The sequence below is a fragment of the Bos mutus genome, chromosome 20 (assembly GCF_027580195.1).
Source record: "Bos mutus isolate GX-2022 chromosome 20, NWIPB_WYAK_1.1, whole genome shotgun sequence".
Classification (NCBI taxonomy): domain Eukaryota; kingdom Metazoa; phylum Chordata; class Mammalia; order Artiodactyla; family Bovidae; genus Bos; species Bos mutus.
In genome coordinates, this window is record NC_091636.1 from 18,174,945 (window position 1) to 18,200,440 (window position 25,496).

General features: G+C 40.0%; 1 protein-coding gene and 1 long non-coding RNA gene across 6 annotated transcripts in view; one reads left to right on the top strand and one right to left on the bottom strand.

The window, feature by feature from the left end:
• The window catches only part of PDE4D (phosphodiesterase 4D), an 810,773-nt gene that overhangs the window by 242,163 nt on the left and 543,114 nt on the right, over positions 1 to 25,496 (bottom strand). The gene's annotated exons all lie outside the window — the stretch shown is intronic.
• Positions 10,997 to 19,525, top strand: LOC138984233 (uncharacterized). The gene is made up of 3 exons (XR_011461501.1): positions 10,997 to 11,765; positions 13,541 to 13,620; positions 19,389 to 19,525. It is a non-coding gene; the product is annotated as an uncharacterized lncRNA (long non-coding RNA).

Consider the following 25,496-nt stretch of genomic DNA (forward strand, 5'->3'; position numbering starts at 1 on the left):
ACTGCTCCCCAGCTCTCTACATTGTTCTGAATCAGCACAATTACTGGACTACATGTCCTGATCCACTTTCCACTTGGCCTCCTTCGCTATTCCCACACTTTGTGTTTCCTGACCTTGCAATCACTGGTCCACTTAGAGCCATTTCTCTTCTTTTTTTGCCTGATTTTAGACCCTGCTCCTCTGGTTTATGCATTTTGCATCTCTTCTTGCCCATAATGTGGAATCTTTCCTGAATCATGGTTCTGCTGTTTTCATGGATGAACAGCTCATCTCATGTTGCCTGGCCATCAGGACCTTATACTCGACGCTGATCCCCAGCAAGGAGCTGGATGGAGGTGAGCCACATGAGGAGTCCAGTGGGGCCGCTTCAGGGAGCCCTGATGTAAAGATGTCCCATTTCCAAAGCAGCTCTGAAGAGCTCCAACAGGGAAGACCCTGGAGGGAACCCAGTAGCTGCTGAATGCTGGAGGGAACCCTGAAAGCCTCCACTCATGTCAGGAACATCTCAGAGCTGCTTCTGTCACTTTGTATTAACATCAAGGGTGCACTGACAACAGAGATCTTCCCACTGGGAGGTGGGAGATAACCAAAAATATTCTAGGACATTCACTTGGGAATTAGAAAGCAAAGCAAAGTTCAGTCGCTCAGTCATGTCCGACTCTTTGCAATCCCATGAACCACAGCATACCAGGCCTCCCTGTCCATCACCAATTCCCGGAGTCCACCCAAACCCATGTCCATTGGGTCAGTGATGCCATCCAACCATCTCATCCTCTGTTGTCCCCTTCTCCTCCTGCCCTCAATCTTTCCCAACATCAGGGTCTTTTCAAATGAGTCAGCTCTTCGCATCAGGTGGCCAAAATATTGGAGTTTCAGCTTCAACATCAGTCCTTCCAATGAACATTCAGGACTGATTTCCTTTAGGATGGACTGGTTGGATCTCTTTGCAGTCCAAGGGACTCTCAAGAGTCTTCTCCAACACCACAGTTCAAAAGCATCAATTCTTCGGTGCTCAGCTTTCTTTATAGTCCAACTCTCACATCCATACATGACCACTGGGAAAACCATAGCCTTGACTAGACGGACCTTTGTTGACAAAGTAATGTCTCTGCTTTTTAATATGCTGTCTCAGTTAGAAAACATGGTCTAAATTTTAAATCATGGTTCTACCACTTTTCTAGTTGTATGCTCTTAGGCAGTTACTGTACTAAGGCTCCATTTCCTGATAAGGACAATTACAGTATCTAGTTTTAGGGCCCTATGTAATGTTTAGAAAGCATTCAGCACAGTGCCTGGCAGCTAGCACCTTCCCAATATATAGGATCTATTGTTACTTTAACTGTTATCACTCTTTTGGTTTGAGGGGGACTTTCCATCCAGATTGTTCCTGAGCATGCTGCCTTGGGAAGAACCTACTGGGGAGGGTGGGGTAGGGGAGAGAGGGAACTGAGAGCTGGAATCGGCCTTGGCAATCAATGCGGTGACAGGTGCTGGAGCCAGATCGCTCTCACAACTTGAGCTGCTTTTACAACTTAGCTGTGTGTCTCCACCCCACTCTGTAATTCCAGTGTGATAACATCCGGGGAGAGGGTGGAGACTGTTGATTTTTCTCTAGATATTCCTCACTGAAGAAAAAGAACAATTTCCTGCTAGGAACGTGGAAGGCGTGGAAATCCTGACATCCTGGGTGGGGCTCCAGGCAAAAAGAATAAGCAGGAACAGTCCTTCAGATACCAGGCCACTGGGTGTAGCTTGGTACCTATACTCGCTGCACAATTACACTGCTGTTTATTTTCCTGTACCTGACTCTTTTGCGTATGGTAGCCCATGCCATTGGCGCTACGATGGAATCCATTTTGGTGCTTTACCGCTCAGGATGAGGGGGCTGATTTGCCCCCAAGCTTAATGAAATATAAGCAGAGTTGGATAATCATTTAAAAATATTTTTTTTCTCTCTATAATAAGTGTTTTACCCACTGTTATCAATACTACTAGGCTATGAAACTGTTTCTAATCAACACCAGTGATATTTTCCATTCAGGAATTTCTTGCAGATCGAGTACCTTCTCTGGAGTAAAGAAAATACTGCTTCTTCCAATTCCCTACCTCAATATTTACTTTGCTAGGGTTATCTATAGAAATGAGATTGTAGAAAACGGCATTTTACAGAGAGGTGCGTGAATGGCGATCTTCCTCAAATCAATCCCAAAGCTCCATTTCAAATTTGCATAGGACATCATGAGAGCGCCTAGTATTCAGGACGTTAGTAAAGTAGAAAGTAAGTGACGCTGTGCATGTTACCTTGCATAATATGTATATTTACATGAAGGATGTGTAATTTTACCCTTTGTTTTCACAGATCATTTTTTATAAACAAAGGCCTGACACAAAGGAGAAAGCCGTGCGCTTCTTTATGGGTAAAAATACCAAATGATCTCAGGGAGCATAGTATTTGTTTCTGACATGCCCATGACACTCCTGAGTCACAGAGGCCAATAAAGAGACTCAAGTTGAAAACGATGGCGTGAGTTTAATGTTTGGGTTGGAGGCCAAAAGGGATAAGCTGGACTTGCTTTGTAAGTTTTTGCCAAACGGGATGGCAAAAGGCCAATGTTTCTAAAAGGTTCAATCTAAAGTTTTTTTAAAAAGCTCAAACTCAGAATTATTTTATTTGAGGTTTATAGGTGATTTATTTAAAAAAATTATTGTAGTTGATTTATGATGCTGTGTTACTTTCTGCTGTACAGCAAAGTGATGCAGTTATACATATAAATATATACATTTTTCAAATATTCTTTTTCATTATAGTTTATCATGGCATACCATTTCAGGACTCTGTGCTGTACAGTAAGAGCTGTTGTTTTTCTATTCTATATATAAAGGTTTACATTTATTAACCCCAACCTCCCACTCCATCCCTCCCCTCAAACCACTCCCCTCTCCACAGCAACCACCAGTCTACTCTCTGTGTCTATGACTCTGGTTCATAGATGCTAAGTCGCTTCAATTGTGTCCGACCCTTTGCAACCCTATGGACCGAAGGCCGCTAGGCTCCTCTGTCCGTGGGATTTTCCAGGCAGGAATACTGGAGTGGGCTGCCATCCTCTCCTCCAGGGGATCTTCCTGACCCAGAGATCAAACCTGCATCTCCTGTCTCCTGCATTTGCAGGCAGGTTTTTTATTACTAGTACCACCTGGGAAGCTCCTGTTTCATAGACAGGCTCATTTAAATTTGTGTCATATTTTAGAATCCACATATAAATGATATCATATGGTATTTGTCTCTGTGACTTGTTTCACTTAGTAGGGTAATCTCAGCCTCTTCTATCTCTGGTTGTTCCTTGAACACATGTGAGCACTCCCTCCCCAGAGCCTTGGCATTAGCCAGAATATTCTTGACCCAGGTATCAGTCAAATGCCACCTTCATGATGAGATATTCCCAGACTCCTCTATTGAAAATTGCCACTCTAATCTAGCCTTTCCTAGCCTCCTGGTGAGAGAAACTCTTGTATATTGTTGAAGGAAATGTTTGTTGGTATGGTCACTATGGAAAGCAGTATGGAGGTTCTTCAAGAAATTAATAGAACTACCATATGAATCAGCAATTCCAATTCTGGGTATATAATATCCAAAGGAAATAAAACCACTATCTTGAAGAGGTATGTTCATTGTAGCACTATTTATAATAGTCAAGATATGGAAACAGCCTAAGAGTCCAATGACTAAGGAATAGATAAAGAAATACACACACATATATGGAGTGAATATTATTCAGCTATAAAAAAGAGAAATTCTGCTGCTTATAATAACATGGATGAATTTTGAGGGCAATCACACTAAGTTAATAAGTCAGAAAGAGAAAGACAAATCCTGTACGATCTGATTTATATGCATAATCTAAAAGAAGCCCACGGACAACAGAGAATAGATTAGTGATTGTTGGGGGCTGGGCTCCAAAATCACTGCAGATGGTGACTGCAGCCATGAAATTAAAAGACGCTTACTCCTTGGAAGGAAAGTTATGGCCAACCTAGATAGCATATTCAAAAGCAGAGACATGACTTTGCCAACAAAGGTTCATCTAGTCAAGGCTATGGTTTTTCCTGTGGTCATGTATGGATGTGAGAGTTGGACTGTGAAGAAAGCTGAGCGCCGAAGAATTGATGCTTTTGAACTGTGGTGTTGGAGAAGACTCTTGAGAGTCCCTTGGACTGCAAGGAGATCCAACCAGTCCATTCTGAAGGAGACCAGTCCTGGGATTTCTTTGGAAGGACTGATGCTAAAGCTGAAACTCCAGTACTTTGGCCACCTCATGCGAAGAGTTGACTCACTGGAAAAGACTCTGATGCTGGGAGGGATTGGGGGCAGGAGGAGAAGGGGACGACAGAGGATGAGATGGCTGGATGGCATCACTGACTCGATGGACGTGAATCTGGGTGAACTCCGGGAGTTGGTGATGGACAGGGAGGCCTGGCGTGCTGCGATTCATGGGGTCGCAAAGAGTCGGACACGACTGAGCGACTGAACTGAACTGAATTGGGGGCTGGGAGAAGCGGGTAAGAGAAATGGGTAATGGTGGTTAAAGGGTAGAAACTCCCAGTAGTAAGATGAATAAGTTCAGGGATATAATGTACAACACTGTGACTATAGTTAATACAGTATAGAATTTGAAAATTGCTAACAGAGTATATTTTTAAAGTTTTCACCACACACACAGCTGTCACTATTTGAGGTGATGGACGTGTTAAAACCTTATTGTGGTAATCATTTTCCAATATATACAATACAGAATCACTACTTGCACACTTTAGACTTACATAATGTCATATGTCAATGATATCTAAATAAAGCTGCAAAAAAACAAAGGGGCCATAAAAAAATAGGATTTGCCCCCATTTAACAGAATCTGTCTTGAACATCTTCCGGTCTGCCCTCCAGTCAGCCATGGAATCAGGGGTAGGAACCTGGTTTCATGGTACTTTGACAGTCTGTTTTGAAAAAAGTAATGCCCCCCCAAGTTCTAACTTTTGCAAATTTTACAAAATCTATAACTATGTGCAGTGGTTATTACGCCTCTCTTCTAGAATTTAGAATGGGGCCCAGCCCGTGAAGGGCTCTAAGCTTGATCTTCATTAGCTTCCCTGTGCATTTGAGGCCATAACAGAATGGGAAAGGACAGGGAAACAACGGAAAGACTGAAAATGGGGATGTGGCATCATATTTTCTTCCTAAAAGATATATTATTATTAAGGCTAGTTTTTTCCCTAATTCTTCTTTTTCTTTATTTTTTTGATAGCCAAAAAGTTTCCAAAGCATACCCATACTTTTCATAACTTTGCTTGCAATACGCTTATGCTCCTTCTTCCAGATGAGTGATCCCACCAGGTAGAATGCTAGAATCACTTTGAAGGTCTGAGAAGGATCTATTTTAAACCATATGTCTCTACAGGGATCATGATTTTCTCTTTGAGAAGTGGACTTTAAAACGTGGTTCTCAATCTCATTTCTAGCTATTCACATATTTTGACTTATTAAGAATTAATTTTCAAATGGCTTAATTGGATGAATAATAATGATCAAATATTATAAGTCCTTTGTGAAAGTATCATTAAATATCATATATTAAGTAGATTAAATGTCTAGATAAGTCTTTAATAACTGAAAACAAAAACTGTAATAGTTCTACCAAAATTACCTTTAAAAATATAATGCAAATCCGACTCTTTGCCACTATTGAATACAAAAATTTATACACCATGTTTTTCTCTGAGTCTGGACTCTCTCTCAAACAGGTCAGGAAACAATTAACCAAGCCATACTATTAAATCTATTTTGGAGAAGTGATATCACTCAGTTTCCAACCTCAATGATCCAAACAGATGGGTTTTTCCACTTTAATGAAAGTGGAAGAGAACAGGGAAGGGCTTCAGAGAGCCGTGTGGCCTGAATTAGATACCATTTCTTCAATTTCACCATGGTAGAGCAATTGTAAGAATACTCTGATGGTTATACACGATCAGTGCTTTCACAGTTCTTTAAAATATATCACAGAGAATAAAGACACAGATGTAAATGTCCACACCAAGCAGCCTATGATTCATTGTGCTATGAACCTACTGATATTTGCTTTCCTTTGTGATTTCTTATATGAGGTGAATTATACGAGCTTGCAAATGATCCTTCAAATGTTTTAAGACATTGGGATGGACTGCCAAACAGCTGTTGGACTGATCCACTCCAACAATGATTTTGAAAAGTAAAGATATATATATATTTTATATTTCCTTGAAATGGTTTTATAATCCTGACTAAAGACAACACAATGCTGGAAAAACATAGAATTCAACAATCAAAGCCATGAATATAGCAAATTATGCTTGCCATCTGCCAAATTCCAGTCTCTGCTTGTTCCTAGGCAGACAAGAAGTCCTCATTTCTAGGCTTCTTCTGTAGTTAGATTTGGTCATGCAAGGGATATGACCAGAAATCTCACATGCCACTTCCAGGACTGGCTCAGAATTCCTCCTGAGTGCCTGGCTATGGGTTGTTCTTCCCACTTCTAGTTGGATGCTGAAGGTTCTGCAGCGACAAAGGATGGTAGGAACACAAACGAAAGGATCCTGGTCCCCAGATGACAGCAAGGAAGAGAGCTGCCCTGTTTTCCTACACGCCACCCTAGATAGTTACTTGGTGAAAAATGAACTGACTAAAAAAAAAAAAAGGCACCCCATTGAGGCCCAAGTAAAACTCTGCCTCTTTAAATTCTACTGTCTTGATACCTGGTTGAGATTTTTCTCTTTAACGTTCCTTCGTTGTGCTTATTTTCATGACATTTCTTATCATCTAGTGCTGAAGAAGTGTTGGAGAATGCATTCACAGCCATTACACACAGTGGGGGTTGTTCTATAAAGAGGGAAGGTCTGGTTCTGTTTTGCATTGATGAAAATCAGGAAAGCTAGAGAGGACCAGTTGAACATGAGTCTGTCTGTGGATCAGAGACAAGGAGTTGCCTTCTCCAGGGATTTGGATCCATGCTCCACTGGAGTCAATGAGGTCTTAGAAACACGGCATCAAACTAGGCTTGTTTTGCTTTGAACGGGACTCCAGACCAAACTGACATTCTGAATGTATACATTTCTAGGAGTATATGGACCAGAGTCTAAAAATAATTTCTAGAAATCTTTCATAACTTACCCAAATGTAGACTAGAACCACTCATCACTGTTCTCTAGTTCATTTGCAATGGAATCAGAGCCGAGTTGGTTTTTTGTACTGGGAATGATATAGGTTGATGCAGATGCCTAGGGCCATCCTTCCTGTTCTAAACTCATAGACTAAATGCCCTTCTAGAACCAGATAGTCTCCTCTAGGAGGAGGAGAGAAAGTTACCTGGGACATTCTCTGGGCTGTGTGGCTTCAAACAAAATGGAGTATTGTCTAGTTTGGGCTTCCCTTCACTGAATATCAAGGCATTTTTGCTATGAAAAATATTTCACTGTCACCCTAGAGATCAAACTCAAATGATCAAATCTGGTCAAAATTAAAATTTAAAGATCAGCAAAGTACATGAATATGTTTGGATTTTTTTCCCTTCCAACATAAGTTTAAACATCTATTCTTTTTATAGGGCTTCCCTGGTGCCTCAGACGGTAAAGCATCTGTCTACAATGTGGGAGACCCGGGTTTGATCCCTGGGTTGGGAAGATCCCCTGGAGAAGGAAATGGCAATCCACTCCAGTACTACTGCCTGGAAAATCTCATGGACAGAGGAGCCTGGTAGGCTACAGTCCATGGAGTCGCAAAGAGTCAGACACGACTGAGCAACTTCACTTTCACTTTCTTTTTTATAGCTTAATGTATAAAAAATTATAGAATTTATTTTATAAGATACCTGTTCTGTACAAGCAAACACATTTTAAATTAGATTATCTGCCAGTGGTACTGATTTTGTCCAGGACGGGCTGGAGATTCCCTGGTGACTCACACAGTAAAGAGTCTGCTGCAATGCAGCAGACCTAGGTTCAATCCCTAGGTCAGGAAGATCCCCTGGAGAAGGGAATGGCTACCTACTCCAACATTCTTTCCTGGAAAATTCCATGGATAGAGGAGCCTGGTGGGCAATAGAGTCCATGGAGTCACAAAGGGTCGGACACGACTGGGTGTCTAACACTTTCACTTTCAGGCTGGAGATTAAGGTTTATTTACATATTTACACTATGCTGATACAATGAAGTACTAAAATTTTACATGCCAGGAATCAAAACAAGTACAGTTCTTATTAGGAAATAATGTATCTGAGGATTCTGGCATGACCATCTATAGCCAGTTAGAGAAATCTTTGCTAGATTGAAAGGCTGTGCCATTACAAATGGCCTTGTTTACACTGTACTTAGAGCTTCATGTACCATTTTGGACTCCTCATTAAAAAAGCATAAGTCATTTTTTAAAAGGAGTATAAATGGGAAATAATCCAAAATGGGAGACAAGATTATACAAAATAAATTCTACAAAAATGAAAAAAAGACAACACGCAAAACTGAATAGAATCCATCCAGAAAAGAGGCCAGTTGGCACAATCAGATGATTACATATAAATATTTGAGATCTATCACTGCATGAAAATGAAAGGAATTTTTATAGCTAAAGAAGTAAAATTCGACTTTTAAAAAAAGTTTAAAAACATAGCAAAAGATCAAAAAAAAGCAAAGGAGGTCAGCAGTGACAGCCATGTATTTTTCTCAACTATGGACTTGGCACATCAATAGGATTTATGAACACTATCACTAGGAATTTGGTTGTCCTGAAGGGAAAAAAATCTTATTTTAATTTAGAAGTAGAAATTCAGTGCAACCACTATAGTACTTGTGTCTTCTCAATGCACTGCATTTCTTCCCAGTGAAATGAAAAAAAGTTAAAGTGTTAGTTGCTCAGTTGTGTCCAACTCTTTGGGACCTCATTGACTGTAGCCTGCCAGGCTTCTCTCTCCGTGGAATTCTCCAGGCAAGAATACTTCCCTTCTCCAGGGGTCTTCCCAACCCAGGGATCGAACCTATGTCTCCCGCATTGTAGGCAGATTCTTTACAATCTGAGCCACCAGGGAAGCCCCCAGTAGTGCCTGGCAATACTAGGTGCTTAATGAATATTTGCAGAAACAACAGAATTGTTTCTGTACCTACTTCATCACCTTCAGGATGATGATGATATCTTAAGTACAGTGTAAACAAGGCCATTTGTAATGGCACAGCCTTTCAATCTAGCAAAGATTTCTCTAACTGGCTATAGATGGTCATGCCAGAATCCTCAGATATATTATTTCCTAATAGGAACTGTACTTGTTTTGATTCCTGGCATGTAAAATTTTAGTACTTCATTGTATCAGCATAGTGTAAATATGTAAACAAACCTTAATCTCCAGCCTGAAAGTGAAAGTATTAGACACCCAGTCGTGTCCGACCCTTTGTGACTCCATGGACTCTATTGCTCCCCAGGCTCCTCTATCCATGGAATTTTCCAGGAAAGAATGTTGGAGTAGGTAGCCATTCCCTTCTCCAGGGGATCTTCCTGACCTAGGGATTGAACCTAGGTCTGCTGCATTGCAGCAGATTCTTTACTGTGTGAGTCACCAGGGAATCTCCAGCCTGTCCTGGACAAAATCAGTACCACTGGCAGATAATCTAATTTAAAATGTGTTTGCTTGTACAGAACAGGTATCTTATAAAATAAATTCTATAATTTTTTATACATTAAGCTATAAAAAGAATAGATAACAGATGCTTAAACTTATGTTGGAAGAAAAAAAATCCAAACATATTCATATACTTTGCTGATCTTTAAATTTTAATTTTGACCAGATCATAAAAAGTGGGGGGGGGCAAGAAATGCAGATACTTCTTGAAATCAAAATCAGAGTTTTTGAAAGCATTCATTCAGTTGTGTTTTTTTTCCCCCTCTAACTTTAAAACTTAAAAAAAAATCTTAAAATGTGATTTTACCCTTCTTTTTCTTTTCCTATAAAGTTTAGACCTAGAAATTAAATTTGACATGAGGAAAAAATCCAAACCACATGTATGCTTATTCTGTTCTTGGCTTCCTTGTACACAGCTGTCCTTTAAACTTGCAATGTAATTATGAGTTTGAATACTATGTTTGCCACTAATCCCACTAACGCACTTGGCCCTTCAGGCCACATGGAAATAATCTCTCTGGATGCCCTGGGTGCTTCAGCCATTGGCCTTGTCCCTAAGCTCCATCTGTGCCTCTTGATGAGCTGGACTACGATGACCCTTCCTGGGGAAACAGAAGACTCTCTCCCAAAGGCCTCTCCTTCCCGTGCCTCTCCCTCCTAGCCCCTCATTGTTTCTAAAGCCTTTCCATTGTCATGGCTCAGTGAAATTCACAGGGTGACCCTGGGCAATGGGGAGGGGCGAGGAGGCTTATCTTCATTTACAAAAAGAAACCAAGACTCAGGAAGGAGGGCAATGGTTTATCCAGAGTCTCATTGATTTAAGTGACTGAATTATGACTCAAACCAAAATCTTCTGGTCTTCCGACGAAAGACTTAAAAGGAGGATTGAACCACTGGATTAGTTTTAACTTCATAAAGGCTGAAACAAAAACACATTCTTTAATGTGCCCTATTAGACCTTACTTTGAGATATCATCTAGCTGTCTTGAGCATAATGTTCAAAATCTTTGCATAGAACATGACATTTTGCTGACATGAAGGGATGTGTTTACGTTATCTCCAAATATAAAAGTATGACAAAACTTGAAAGGAATTAAAATATGGGTCCTCCACTTCGTTAACTTTGCTAATCACCCTGACCACACTGTAATGCCTTAAATGTCCGGTAAATGTTTAATAATACTTGGGAGAGATGTAGCAAACCACCTTGAGGTTAAAGTTAAACACTATACAGACTAGTTTTATGAGACAAAGAGGTTCCAAATTCATACTGAAAGAGTAGATGACAAAAAAGAAACATACTTTTCTCCAGCAAAAAGGTAACAACTGACCTTGGGCTCCAGTACTGAATTGGGAATCGCGAACCTCGATTTTGAGTTCTAACTCTGCTACTGACTAGACTGGCAAACCTCCAGACTTTTCTGGGATGTTACCAATAAAATAAAGAGATTCAAGGAGACAGCGAAGGGACTCAGCCCTACATATACATGTATCCATTTTCTCCCAAACTCCCCTCCCGTCCAGGCTGCTCTTAATCAGCTATAGTCCAATACAAAATAAAAAGTTTAATAAATAAAATTAAGAGACTGACTACCAATCATTCTCAATTACTGCTCTGCATATCACTTTCGAAAGACTTCTAAAACTACAGATTCTCAGGCCTCCTTCTGGATACTCTGAGTCAGTAATCTAGGATTGGACCCAGGAATATTTCTTTTTAAAACAGTGTTCAGGTAATTTGATGTCTTGGCAACTTAGGAAGACTAGATCTGTCTCCAAGATCTCTTTCAGCTTTAACATTCCTGATTTCAACTGCATGGCACTGAACTCAGCTCATAAATCTGGACTCCACCCTCCAGGGAAGCAGAGCCTCTAGAGCCAGTGCGATTTTCAGCACAGCTGTCATAGCTGCTTCCTAGGTGGTGTCCTACCCACTGGTCTGCCGTGTTCCTCCGTCTTCTACATTGTTGTGGGCATTTTGTGTGTAGTTGAATGGATGTTAGAAAGAAGGAGAAAAAGGAAGAGGGGAAGAGGAAGAAAGCAGCAGGGAAAGATGGCAACCGGAGAGAACTTCATGTGGTGAGATTTTTGTTACTTCCTTGAATACCTACACTTGCCTACAACACTAGATTAAAATTCTTTATCATGGCATTTGAATTAAAGTCTGGTCCCAACTCCCTCCCCAACTTCATCTCTGGCCCCTCCAAAGTTACTTTTGCCCCTGCTGTTCTAAATACACAGAGTATATTTTACAGATAATAAAGTTTTATGGGAGCCCTACCTATTGCTACCCATGAAATCTATTTTGTTCTTTAAAGCTCCACATGGATGAACCAATGTCTAATATGCCTCCAATTCTTGCTCCTGCAATTCCAAATGTTACTCAGGTCCTCACTAAAGCAATATTTTGGAGTACTGCAACAGGTTTCAGATGCCCCTCTCCCACTATTTGAGGTTGGGAGGCTACATACACACCCCTTCCTGTAATTATTATAATAAGAATAAGATTTACAAAGTGTTTTGTTATATACCAAATATTTTTATATATATAATTTCATTTGCTCTTGATGACATTTCTATGAGATACATATTATTGTTCACTCCTATTTTATAGATGATGAAACTGTAACTCAGAGAAATTTAATAAATTGATATTTAATGATGGAGCAGAAATTCAAATCTAGATCCTGTGAACTTCAATCTTGTGTTTTTCCTATACTGCATGCTGAGGCATTAGAAATAGCAGGTGCTCACTAAATGAATATTAAATGTTGAGTGCATGAATGACTATAGAGAGCAGGCATCATGGCTCAGTGGGAACATGATGGTATTCCATGACAGAGAAGCCTGTTTCCATCTTGAATTTATCACTTGTTAGCCGGACAATGTTGAACAGCTTAACCTGCCTGAGCATCTCCTTTCTCATCTACCGCATGAAGAAATAATACTGTACATGTGTGAGCACATGTGTGTGAACTCCGTTGCATAAAATTCGTATATGTACCTTCTCCAGTGTGTGCACAGAGCAAGTACTCATTGTATGCTGGCTTTTTACTGTGTATGAGAGGCAGTCATTCTGTCTGTTGTGTCTGAGCTCTGTGCATATGTCTACCTGGGATGGGTATGTTTATTTCCGAGAATTTAACCTCTCATCTTTAGAGAAAAATATATACCTATGTATATATAATGGAATATTGCTCAGCCATACAAAAAAATGAAATAATGCCATTTGCAACAACACAGACAGACCTAGTGGAGATCATAAAGAATGAAGTAGGCCAGACAGGGAAAGACAAATATCATAGGATATCACTTACATGTGGAATCTAAAAACGTATACAAATGAACTTATATACAAAACTGAAACCGACCCACAGACATAGAAAACAAGCCTATGGCTACCAAAGTGGAAGCAGAGAGGGGAGGGATACATCAGGAGTTCACATATACACACCACTACATATAATGCAGATAACTGACAAGGGCCTACTGCATAGCATAGGAAACGCTGCTCAATGTTTTTTAATAAACCGTAAGGGAAAAATATGATTCAGAAAAAAAGAATCTAAATCACTTTGCTAAATACTTGAAACTAACACAACATTGTAAATCACCTATACTTCAATAAAAAAAAAAATCATTAAAAGAAATAACACATGGTCTAGGCTGTCTGGGTTCAAAACCTAATTTTCTCTCTTCTTAGCCATGTGAGCTTGGCCAAGTTACTCAACTTCTCCATGCCTCAGTTTCCCTCCATGAAATGGAGAAAATAAGTATCTAGCATAGTAGCTGGTATGTGCTCAACTGGCCTTTGTGCTTCTCAACCAAATGTACTAATAACTCTTTCAAAACAGGAACAAAAGGCACACTGTAACCCTGCTATTTCTATATGGATTAGTGGATAATGGTAATCAGATGAACATCTGGACAGCAGGTGAGAATTCACATTTTGTCTTGTTTTTTTTTTATAGAAAAAAGAAATGGGAGTGTGCATTTTGTATTTAAACACAATGAGATATCTGTTCTCATGGATTTATGAATGGAATAGGAAACAAAGTCCTTTGACCTTCGCAGAACAGCTCCAGTTTCTGCCTTTGACATTCTCACCTGACGATCCTGAATCTGCCTCTTCCTTTCCCCATGCCACCACCAAACAGAAAGAACAGGAAGGAGATAAAGGGTGCTGTCCTTTAGAAAGAGTTTTTCAGAATCAGAATTATTCCTCTTGAATGCTATGTCACAGGCTCTACTTCACCTGGAAAATCTCATACCTGTTTCACCATAGTTAGAAATTATAATGACAAAAATATATACTACTGGTAATGTCAAAGCACATAAAGCAACATGTTATCATCTCTTTTATTCTCCAGTCTTGTATATAGTAGGAAGGAAGAGCAAAGATATTTTTGACTATAGTATGGTAAGTAATGTGAGATCCATGTCCTCGGGAATCACTAGAAACCTGAGCTATTTATTGCAGAGAGAGAATCTTTGGCACTGTGGAGATTAAATTGCCTCTGGAAGGTCAGGTATTCCTGTTACCAAAATAAACACCACCTGAGCAATGGCAAAGGCTTCCCAGGTGGTAGTGTGGTAAAGAACCTGTCTGCCAATGCAAGAGACACAAAAGAGGTGGGTTTGATCCCTGGGTTGGAAAGATCCCCTGGAGAAGGAAACGGCAACCCACTCCAGTATTCCTGCCTTGAAAATTCCATGGACAGAGGAGCCTGGCAGGCTACAGTCCATGGGGTCTCAGAGTTGGACAGACTGAGTGCACACGCGCACACACACACACACACACACACACACGAGCAATGGCAAACATGAATGAGAGTGTAACTATAGAAGAAAGCTTTTCTCCATATTCTTGCTGGAGTTCTGTTTGGTAAAGTAAAATAGGCAATTTTATAATTTCCCAATTTTGGGAGCCCAGAATTAAATCTACCATGTGTGTGCTTAGTCACTCAGTCATATATGACTCTTTGCAACCCCATGGACTATAGCCCGCCAGGCTCCTCTGTCCAGGGGGATTCTCCAGGCTAGAATACTGGAGTGGGTTGCTATGCCCTCCTCTAGGGGATCTTCCCAACCCAGGGATTGAACCCTGGTCTCCCGCATTGCAGGCATCTGGCCAACAGGGAAGCCCAAGAATACTGGAGTGGGTAGCCTATCTCTTCTCCAGGGGAACTTCCTGACGCAGGAATTGAACCAGGATTTCCTGCACTGCAGGTGGATTCTTTACCATTTGAGCTACCGGGGAAGCCCTAAATCTACCATGCTAAGATGCTAAGTCACGTCAGTCACGTCTGACTCTGTGCGACCCCATAGACGGCAGCCCACCAGGCTCCCCCGTCCCTGGGATTCTCCAGGCAAGAATACCACAGTGGGTTGCCATTTCCTTCTTCAATGCATGAAAGTGAAAAGTGAAAGTGAAGTCGCTCAGTCGTGTCCAACTCTTAGCGACCCCATGGACTGTAGCCTACCAGGCTCCTCCGTCCATGGGATTTCCCAGGCAAGAGTACTGGAGTGGGGTGCCATTGCCTTCTTCCAAATCTACCATATGGGGTCTAAATATCAGTGCTCTAACCATTATGCATTTTTATACTGATACTTTCTCCTGGATGCTTCAAACTTTGGCTGATGTCCCTGGAAACAGTGTGGTCTTCAGCATCTTTCAAGCTTTAACACTGATTACTCTGATGACACTTCTCTACACTGGAGACCGGAGGATCTGTCAAGCTCTTCTCCACCCTGCTCTCTGCCACTTCATCCCTGACAGAATTCGAGCTTATATTCTAGCAGCTCCCAAAGGCGAGCCCTTCCAGAGAGTCCACACAGTGGGAGATTTACTGTCCATGGGGATCCAACTGCCCTGTTCGATGGGCCTTCTTAGAAGGACAACACAATAATAACAACTGACAAAAACAATAGAGGATAGACTATTCTCAGCATTTTAGATCCATTTAAAATGGATCTTAAATTTTGATTTTTAGTACTATGCTAGGTAGGTTCCCAGATAGCTCAGTGGGTAAAGAATTTGCCTGTGATGCAGGAGACACAGGTTTGATCCCTGGGTCAGGAAGATCCTCTGGAAAACGGCAACTCACTCCAGTATTCTTGCCTGGAGAATCCCGTGGACAGAGGAGCCTGGTGGACTACAGTCCATAGGGTCACAAAGAGTCAGACACCACTGAGTGACTGAGCACAGCACAACATGCTAGATTAAGAAATGGTGCTCAGAGATAAGTAACCTGCCTGAAATCCAAGTTTATATCCACTATACTCCATGGCTTCTCTAGGATCCAGTGGTCCCTTATTAAATACTGATGCAAATGATCAAAACTAGGTTCCCCAATGCTATTTAGCTCCCCTCAAATATCATATCTTAGTAGAAACAGCATGGACTTTGGAATCAGATCTGGTTGTGAAGAGGCTCAGTTCCCTGCCAGCTTTGGGACCTTAAGCAAAGCTCCTTAGACTCTCTCAGCCTGAGCTTCCACACTTGGTTTTTTTTTTTTTTTCCACACTTGTTGAAAAGGGATTATAAACCACTCACATGTAGAAAACCAAAATGAGTTAATGAATATTAAAGCACCCAAGACAGTGTTTTGAAGGTGATATGCGTTCAATAAATATTAATTCCCTTTTTGTTCTTTTCTACTTAAATACACTGAAATTTCCCATATTTTAATAAGATGGTTATAATTTGGCTCATTGCATTAATCTTGAGGCCAGTGAAACATTAATGAAATTAGTATTTGCAGCGCTTCCAGTGATTGAAACTAATGGCCAACATACAACCTCCTCCGTTCAGGGGGTCCGATTATATTCTTAAGGGAGGTGTTGGTATATTTACAGATTATATCATAACACAATCTTGTTATTGCTCAGATTCTAAGACTTTCCTTTTATGTGGCTGTGCCTTTGTTAGAGCAGAGAAAGGACATGACTTTGATCCTGGTTCCAAAAAAAGCAAATTTCACTACAATAAACTAATTGAAAATTCTTTACTCTTGAACAGCACATCCCACTCCATGCCAGTTTTGGCAAGATATGATAAAGCTAAATGGCGGGTGGTGGTGGTTGTGAATTTATGATTTCTTTGCCCCTGAGCCCACCAGCTTCTGAGTTTCCTGCAGTTTTCCAAGTTCTCTGGATATTTCATGAGTGACATAGATTTTATTTTAAAAGCTGATATCAACCTGCGTTGTGCTCCTGGGAGAGATGTGGTCAGATGGCAGGGGGAAGGAGTGACGCAGGTCTGGAAGCACTGGACTCTTAGCTCAAGACCTGCAGACCTTCCTGGTGAACAAACCAAATGGTTCAGTTGATAACTCAAGTACAGATGCCCCACAGGTATAGAACAGATTGTTTCTACTCAGGTCATTCTAATAAATGTCCATATATGTAGCAACTAGATAGCAGAGCATTTCAAATTTTAGATCTCAGAGACAGCAACAAGGACCTACTGTGTAGCACAGGGACTATACTCAGTATTTTGCAATAGTCAAGGCTATGGTTTTTCCAATGGTCATGTATGGATGTGAGAGTTGGACTGTGAAGAAGGCTGAGTGCCGAAGAATTGATGTTTTTGAATTGCAGTGTTGGAGAAGACTCTTGAGAGTCCCTTGGACTGCAAGGAGATCCAACCAGTCCATTCTGAAGGAGATCAGCCCTGGGAGTTCTTTGGAAGGAATGATGCTAAAGCTGAAACTCCAGTACTTTGGCCACCTCATGCGAAGAGTTGACTCATTGGAAAAGACTGATGCTGGGAGGGATTGGGAGCAAGAGGAGAAGGGGACGACAGAGGATGAGATGGCTGGATGGCATCACTGACTCGATGGACATGAGTCTGAGCGAACTCCGGGAGTTGGTGATGGACAGGGAGGCCTGGAGTGCTGCGACTCATGGGGTCGCAAAGAGTCGGACACGACTGAGCGACTGATCTGATCTGATGTGATAAGAGAAAAGCGGAGAAGGCAATGGCACCCCACTCCAGTACTCTTGCCTGGAAAATCCCATGGAAGGAGGAGCCTGGTAGGCTGCAGTTCATGGAGTCACTGAGGGTCGGACATGACTGAGCGACTTCACTTTCACTTTTCACTTTCATGCATTAGAGAAGGAAATGGCAACCCACTCCAGTGTTCTTGCCTGGAGAATCCCAGGGACGGGGGAGCCTGGTGGGCTGCTGTCTATGGGGTCACACAGAGTCGGACACGACTGAAGTGACTTAGCAGCAGCAGCAGCATAAGAGAAAAGAATCTGAAAAAGAATACCTATACCTGAATCACTGTGTTGAACATCTGAAACTAACATGACACTATAAACTACAGTTCAACTTAAAAGAAAAGAGATCCTTTTAAGAATAAAATGACCTGAAAGTCTCCAGAAACGTAAGCCTTTCAAAAAAAATTTTTTTTCAAACACACCCACACACCTTTTTGGAAATAATTCCATAAAGTTCAGTATGGCCTAGTGGTTAAGCCTATGAGTTTTAGCCTGGATCCAGACAGCTTGGATTAAAACCCTTACTCTGCTGCTGCATACTTATAGACTTTCTGCAAGATATTAAACTTCATTTTCCTTATCTTCAAAAATGGAAATAAAAACAGTACCTATTCGGTAGGACCATGAGGAGGTTTAAATAAGATAAATCATGCATAGTGGGATGATGAGTGATTTGTAAATTTTTCCTGCTATTATTTTAAGGGAGTTACAGATTCTGAAAGTCTCTTTGTAGATTCCAAGTTAAGAATTTCTGCTATGAAACGGGGGTAAAGTTAAAACCAGTTAAGGATAGCCCACCTACCATGAAAGTAACAAGAGGCTTTTCAAGTAAAAATATCAATAAAAGGGCGTTAAACAGCTAGGTCTGCTACCCTGCCTGGCCCTGCGCAGGCAGGACAATGAGTCTAGCCATGGCCCCTGTTCTTCCAAGGAGCACCAGCCTGTACCAGCCACAAGAACTTGGCAGCAATGGCTTCTTCTGCACTTGAGCAAAACAGCTTCTCGGCGGCCTGAACTTTACAAGGCTGTTGTTCTATTCCTGGTGTAATCTTTATAAGATCCCCGGTGTAAGAGAGGGCTGCTAAAAGGTTTTAATGAGAACACAAATAAGTACCTACTTTAAGGGCTGACATACAATAACCTCTCAATAACTGCTGTCTCTTTCCATGGGTTAGGAGACAGAGTAACTTGACTTGACAAACTCACAGCGCTGGGAGAAATTCCGCTGACACTCAGGGGAATGGCTAAGTTATGTAGTTTAACTAAATATGACTTGAAACAACAAGGCCTTTGAGTGGAATTTTCTTTGGGGATTATACAGAGGTTTTGCTACTGTGATGCTATTTTCTCTTAAGACTTTTGCTTGTGCTTTAAAGTACCCTATTTAATCCAAGTAGACTCTTCAGCCAAATTAGAACTATTTGACATTGGAATATCTAGCAGCCAGTAAGTTCAGATACATTTGTCTTTCGTAGGAAGTAGCCATGAATTGAATAGTCCCTGAAGGTTCTGTATCATATTGTCTTGTCCAGAAAGACGATCTCAGAAGCAACGGGATTAAAGTACTTTAATTTCTGTATCCTCAGCACCTAACACAGTTCTGACACCATGTATAGGAATAATGACTATTTATTGAATGTATATGCTATATACAGACTTCAACATCACTTATAGAAGTCTCTCTGTTTAACACAGGTTTTATTGCCGGACCAGTGGAGGAGGAATTAACTATGCAAACAGATGCCATGGCTGATACTATGGGCAAATTATAGCTCAATAGTATTCGGGAGAACTGACTCTTCCTAATGGGGTCTCTTGAGCTATTGAGCAGCAGAATCACCATTGTATTTGCAGCAAGACTCATCAATACTTCTCCAACTGGTCTTACCAAACTCTCTGGGTAGGTCCTGTTGCATGTGACCTCAATTCAGTTTCAATCATAGTGGTGTGAGTAGATGGAGGCGAGAGAAAAAAAAAAGGAAATATCTAAGTAAACAGAATTCAGTCATGTCAAAAGGAACAACAGGGCAAATCACAATCAATAAATAATCCACTGACAATGCCATCCATTTAAAAGTATCCATTTCCATAAGCCCGTGCAGGAATAATGACATAGACAAGATGCCAATGACAGCAGTGCCAATGAATTACTGTTTACTGGGGATTTGTTTATGGAGGATTGTCCTAAATCCTTTCGCATAGCTTATTTTACTTCTTCCTCACAACAATCCTGGATGGAGAAAACTAGTATTTCTCTCCCCTTTTTATAGATAAGAAAACTAAGGCAGAGAGAAGTCAAGTCAGTTACAGATTAGAGCTACTGTCAAAGCACCAACATCAGACAAATCTTTTTTTTAATCATCATACCAATATTTCTCATTGTGTGGCCTTAGACAACTTGCCCCAGAATTAATTGGTTGCTTGTTAAATGAATAGTTCCAAGTCTTATCCAGAGCTAATGAATCAGTCTTAAGGATGAAATTCCAAGATGCCACATTTAAAAACAATAAACATACAGCATTTCTGATGCACACCATACCTTGAGAATCACTGTGTAGTGTGGATTTCACAGAATGCTATTGCTACATGAATCAGAATGAATAAAATGATTCTCATTTCACTGTCAAGGCCCTACTTGTAAGAGTGAAAACACATCACCATATTTAAAGAAACACTGACATATTCTCTACCACCAAAAGAGGAAACTCAAGCTGTTTCTCTACTGAACTGATAACATAAATTTGACTGCCTTTGAGGCTTGGAAGATAGATTTTAGTTCTACTCTGTCTTCTGTCTTGCACACAAGCCTTAATTTCCCATGTGTAAAACAAAAATGTCTGACTAGATCAAATATTATGAAAATTCATCTTTTATTAAATATCAATTACCAATTATTGTTTTTTAAAACAAACCCCATTTATTACTTTGGAAAGAGCAATTTTCTTTAAAAGGGGTTTAAAAAACCTTTTTTAATACCTTGCCATTAAAAAATGAAAGAAAAGTCAAGAAAGAAAAAAAGAAAAAAAATCTGGCAATAGTGTGTATTGAGAGATTTATAAACATTTAAGCTGTTTGGCCTTGTAATGGTATTTCCTAGAATTTTGCTTAAGTAATTAATCACAGATGCAGATTAAGATTTCGAAAACAAAGATGCTCAAAGAGCTATTATTTATTATTTATAACAGCAAAAGGCAGAAAGTTCAACTGAGTAACAGTTGAAAGAACAACTAAATAAGTTATTTTATTTTATCTAAAATGGATTCAATGCCACCATTAGGATATCAGGTTTTCCTGGAACACTAGATGATATGGGAAAATGCTTATTTCAAAGGCAAAGTGAGAAATGTAAAAAAAAAAAAAGGATTATATATAGAGTCCTGACAGTCACTTGGTACTCAGCAACAGTAGGATTTATATAGCAATAAACATGTCTCAAATATTCAATCTTTTGGACCTAATATTTTTGTTCACTTGTGTATTTACATATATGCGTGCATTTGAAAATGTGTGCGTATCTGTGTGTGTGTTTTAGAAACTTATACAGGAAATAAATCAACCTGTTTGAATGATGCCTACCCCTGGATGCTACTGTTGCAGGTTATTTATATATTGTAATGCATATTTTCTGTGGTTTTGTTTTTCCACAAGGAACATGTGTTTATTTTGTGCTTAGAAAAATATGTTATTAGAAAATAATTCAGTGAGAAACTACTTTTGGAAGTATCTTTATGATGCAAAATGAAGCATGTCTGCATGTTCCTGGCTAACAAAGAGGCCCCTGAGGTCCCATCGGTGGTGAATTTGGCGGTAATTGTGCTGTTGGGGAGCTCTGAACTCAAATGTTGCCATTATGAGCTTGGGCACACAAGGACATATTGGAAGTGGCAGGCAGTGTCAGCTTACGCCAAAAGAATGGTCACGCAAATGTGTGCTTTTGCCCAAAAAGGAAAGTAACGTGGCTGTAACTGGATATTGTAAATAAGCGGTCAAAGGATCCCTAAAGAAGCAATATCACATAAGCCTCCTTACAGCATATTTTTCCTTCTGGGATTTGTGTCAGGCTCACAGACATGAAGGCAGCCAGGAAATTGTTATCTGTTTATCTCTAATTTCTTTTTATAATTGCACATGCCAGCAATGGGAGAAAATACTTCTTTTAAAGAAAAGTAAAATTGGCAGTAAGCCTTCTGAGTTCTTAAAAGACCTTAACAAACCCAAACTTCTACTTATCATGGAGTTGTCATACTTATCCCCATCAGCACTTTATTTTCAACTGACTTTGAGCACATGCATAGGTATGTGTGTATTAGAACCCTGACTTGGCCTCAAATCTTGGCTCTGCCAATAGCTTTATGCCTGGGCAGATTTCTTAGGCTCTCTGCATCTTGGTTTTGTTATCTGTAAATGTAGACAGCTTGATGCCACACAGAGTTCTGGGAGGTTAGTTGAGAAAATGAGAAACAGGGATGGAGCACAAAGCTAGGCAAATGGCAAAGATGAAATACAAGTGAATTTGAACCCAGTCCCCTCTCAGGAGACAGCAAAATGGTTTCAGGTCTCTCAAAAGCATTTCAAGGGACTTGCCTGGCGGTTCAGTGGTTGAGACTTCACCTTTCAAATTGGGGGGTGTGGATTCGATTCCTGTGCTGTGCTTGGTCACGTCTGACTCTTTGTGACCCCATATATTGCAACCCACCAGGCTCCTCTGTCCTTGGGGATTCTCCAGGCAAGAATAATGGAGTGGGTTGCCATGCCCTCCTCCAGGGGATCTTCCCAATCCAGGGATCAAACCCAGGTCTCCCGCATTGCACGCAGATTCTTTACCGACTGAGCCAAAAGGGATGCCCAAGACTACTGGAGTGGGTAGCCTATCCCTTCTCCAAGGGATCTTCCCAACCCAGAAGTGGAACCAGGGTCTCCTGCATTGCAGGTGGATTCTTTAACAGCTGAGCTAACAGGGAAGCCTCAAAGTGCTTCTTGGCAGTGGTGGGATCCTTGGTTGATCCCTGTTGTTTTCTGCTTGGACAACAACTAAACTTTGGTTGAAAATTCTTTATTGATGCTGGTGGTTTTTGTTCAGGTAATGATGGTCCCTGGTGAAAGGCAAAGCAATCCATCTCCTTCTACAGAGTCAGCTTTGTTTGAGCAACACAATAACATCTATTCAGAAAAGTACCCATCTCTTTTTTCTTTTTATATATTGAGGCAAACTTCTCAGAGGTTTCTTTAAGAGACAATGGCAATAAACACGTTTCAGCCTCTGTTTTGTTTCACTGTAGGCTTGGTGTGTGGTTAGATTATGCAATGAAAGCGAGCTTGACATTACAGATATTATTTAAAACAAACAAAAACTACACAGAATAATGTTGATAATTCTGTATTCATTATTCATTATCCTAATAAAAACACATAAATGTCTGAAGAGAAACAGACTGTTATCCATTAGACCTTCCATCTCCTACTAAATAATAGTGGTTAATGGAACAGCCCTAGTCAAAACCAACTCTGATTTTAATAAATCTGATTTTAAAAGATATCACCAGATGGGCACTATATTAACCTTGTGTGATATTTTCAACCATGATGACTAAGAGTTCTATCATTTTTCTATGGGTGCTCTTATTGGGGGAAGAGAGACCATTTATGGGCACATTCTCCATGTTTGTTCCCTCTTGAAAGGAAGGCTAGATCTACATGCAAGTCAACATACTAATAAAAAGTAAAGATAATCAAATTAGTCAACAATCTGGAATAATGCTCATTTTTATAGTTCCAGATGCGGATCTTCACTCAGATAAAGCACAACTATTTTATTTCTTTGTCGGAACTCCCCAAATTAAATATTAATATCAATAAAATACATAAATACTCTTATCACTGTGTAAGTACATGTATATACATGTATGCATATGTTATGGGATGAGAATCCAATTAAGTTTTGTGAACATTATTTCAGTTACAAGTTATAATGCTTGTATTACATATTTTTGTGTGTAAAAACACCTACACCCATATACATATATACCCATGCACCATTAAACATGACTTTTTACATTATTTTGTATACTTGACCTCATTTGATAATAACAGGAACCACAGTCTAATTGAAATAGACTGTGCCTCTGCCATGAAACTAAGTCAGTTAATTAATGACTTTAAGAGCAGCTGATTTACAGGACTATCTGTCCCATAGCCACACTAACTGAGCTAATTAATGACACGTGTCCTGTGACGTTTGTTAAATTAGTGAATGCTCTTCCATTAAAAGGCACACAGTAAACAATTCCTTTAAAGGGCGACATTGTGATAGATTAAATATTTCACTCAGATACATAATATAGATGAGCAGATCATCTCTCTTACTGTTATATAGAACACAGGTCATATGAGCACATAGCACTTGTTCAATAAAATACTTTTAATGAATAAAGACATGAATGTATAAATAAATACCTTACCTTCTTATGGTAAAATATTTATGTATCTAAAATCTAGAAAAAGCAAAGAATTAATGTGCATTTATCCCTTATTTTAGCTAAAAATATTACCTTTCTCTTTACGGTTATGCAAAGCAAAAGCAATTCCAAAGTGTGAAAATTATGAGTTTTTTACTCTGTCACAGAGTTATCAAAAAGAGTTGTTCTCATGATCTGTACACTATGTATGCCTATTGTGGTGGCTCTAGTCTGACCCACTGACTATTTCAAAACAGAAATTGTGAGTGTGTATTAGTTGCTCGGTTGTGTCTGACTCTTTGCAACCCCGGAACTGTAGCCTGCCAGGCTCCTCTGTCCATGGAACTCTCCAGGCAAGAATACTGGAGTGGGTAGCCATTCCCTTCTCTAGGGGATCTTCCTGACCAATGGATTGAAGCTGGGTCTCCTGCATTGCAGGCAAATTAGAAGACTTTAAAGTGAAGGGTAAAGTTTTCATCTATTTCTTACTAACTGCAGTAATGATCAATTATTTCAGAAGTTAAGCTCTCAGTAAGCACAAAATGCGATTCTGTATTTTAAGGATGATTTATACTTTATTTTTCCTGTAATATTAATACATTATTGTATAGCTTAAAGTCCACCCTTAGTTGATATAAGACAAAATGGGAAAAAACCAAAGTACCTCAACCAATAGCTAAATAAGAACCCTAGAGTGTATACTCTCCCTGATGGTTATCTTCTAAAAATAGAACAAATATTGGGAACAATTTTTGTGAAAACAGAGTGCTGATTTTCAGCAGGTGGGTTAGTATTTTTAATATTTATAAGCACCATTTAATGCAGAAGAAGCCTACATTTCCTGAGTAAAACATATATAAGAGGCGCTGCCTATATTCATTCAAGGTTAAGGGCAATTTCAGCTTCCCAGAGGCTCCACAATAGCCACTTCAGAGGAGGGCTGGGTTGTTTGCCAAGACTGAAGACAATGGCCTTTTACACTGATAAAATCTACTGTACAATTTTTTATTGATGGGTTTTTTAAAATAGAAATGGAATGGAACCCTCAATTACATTATTGATCTAAGACTCCCTCTATTTCATATTAGAAATTTGCTTGAAAAAATGGAAACTAAGGAATAGGTGATTTCGAACACAGGTTCTACAATCTGAGGTCACCTGGACGTTACCTGTTGCTCTGTTCCTCCCTGTTCTCTAGGAATAATTTTGATTTTAAACAGGAGCAAATTTAGTGGCCCTTCATCATCATTCTGGGAGATGGCATCATGCCACCCTTCCCACGGTCACTTTGAATATATGCCCATCTCACTATTGTCTTCTTCCCTGGTTTATCGTGCCTGTACTCCTT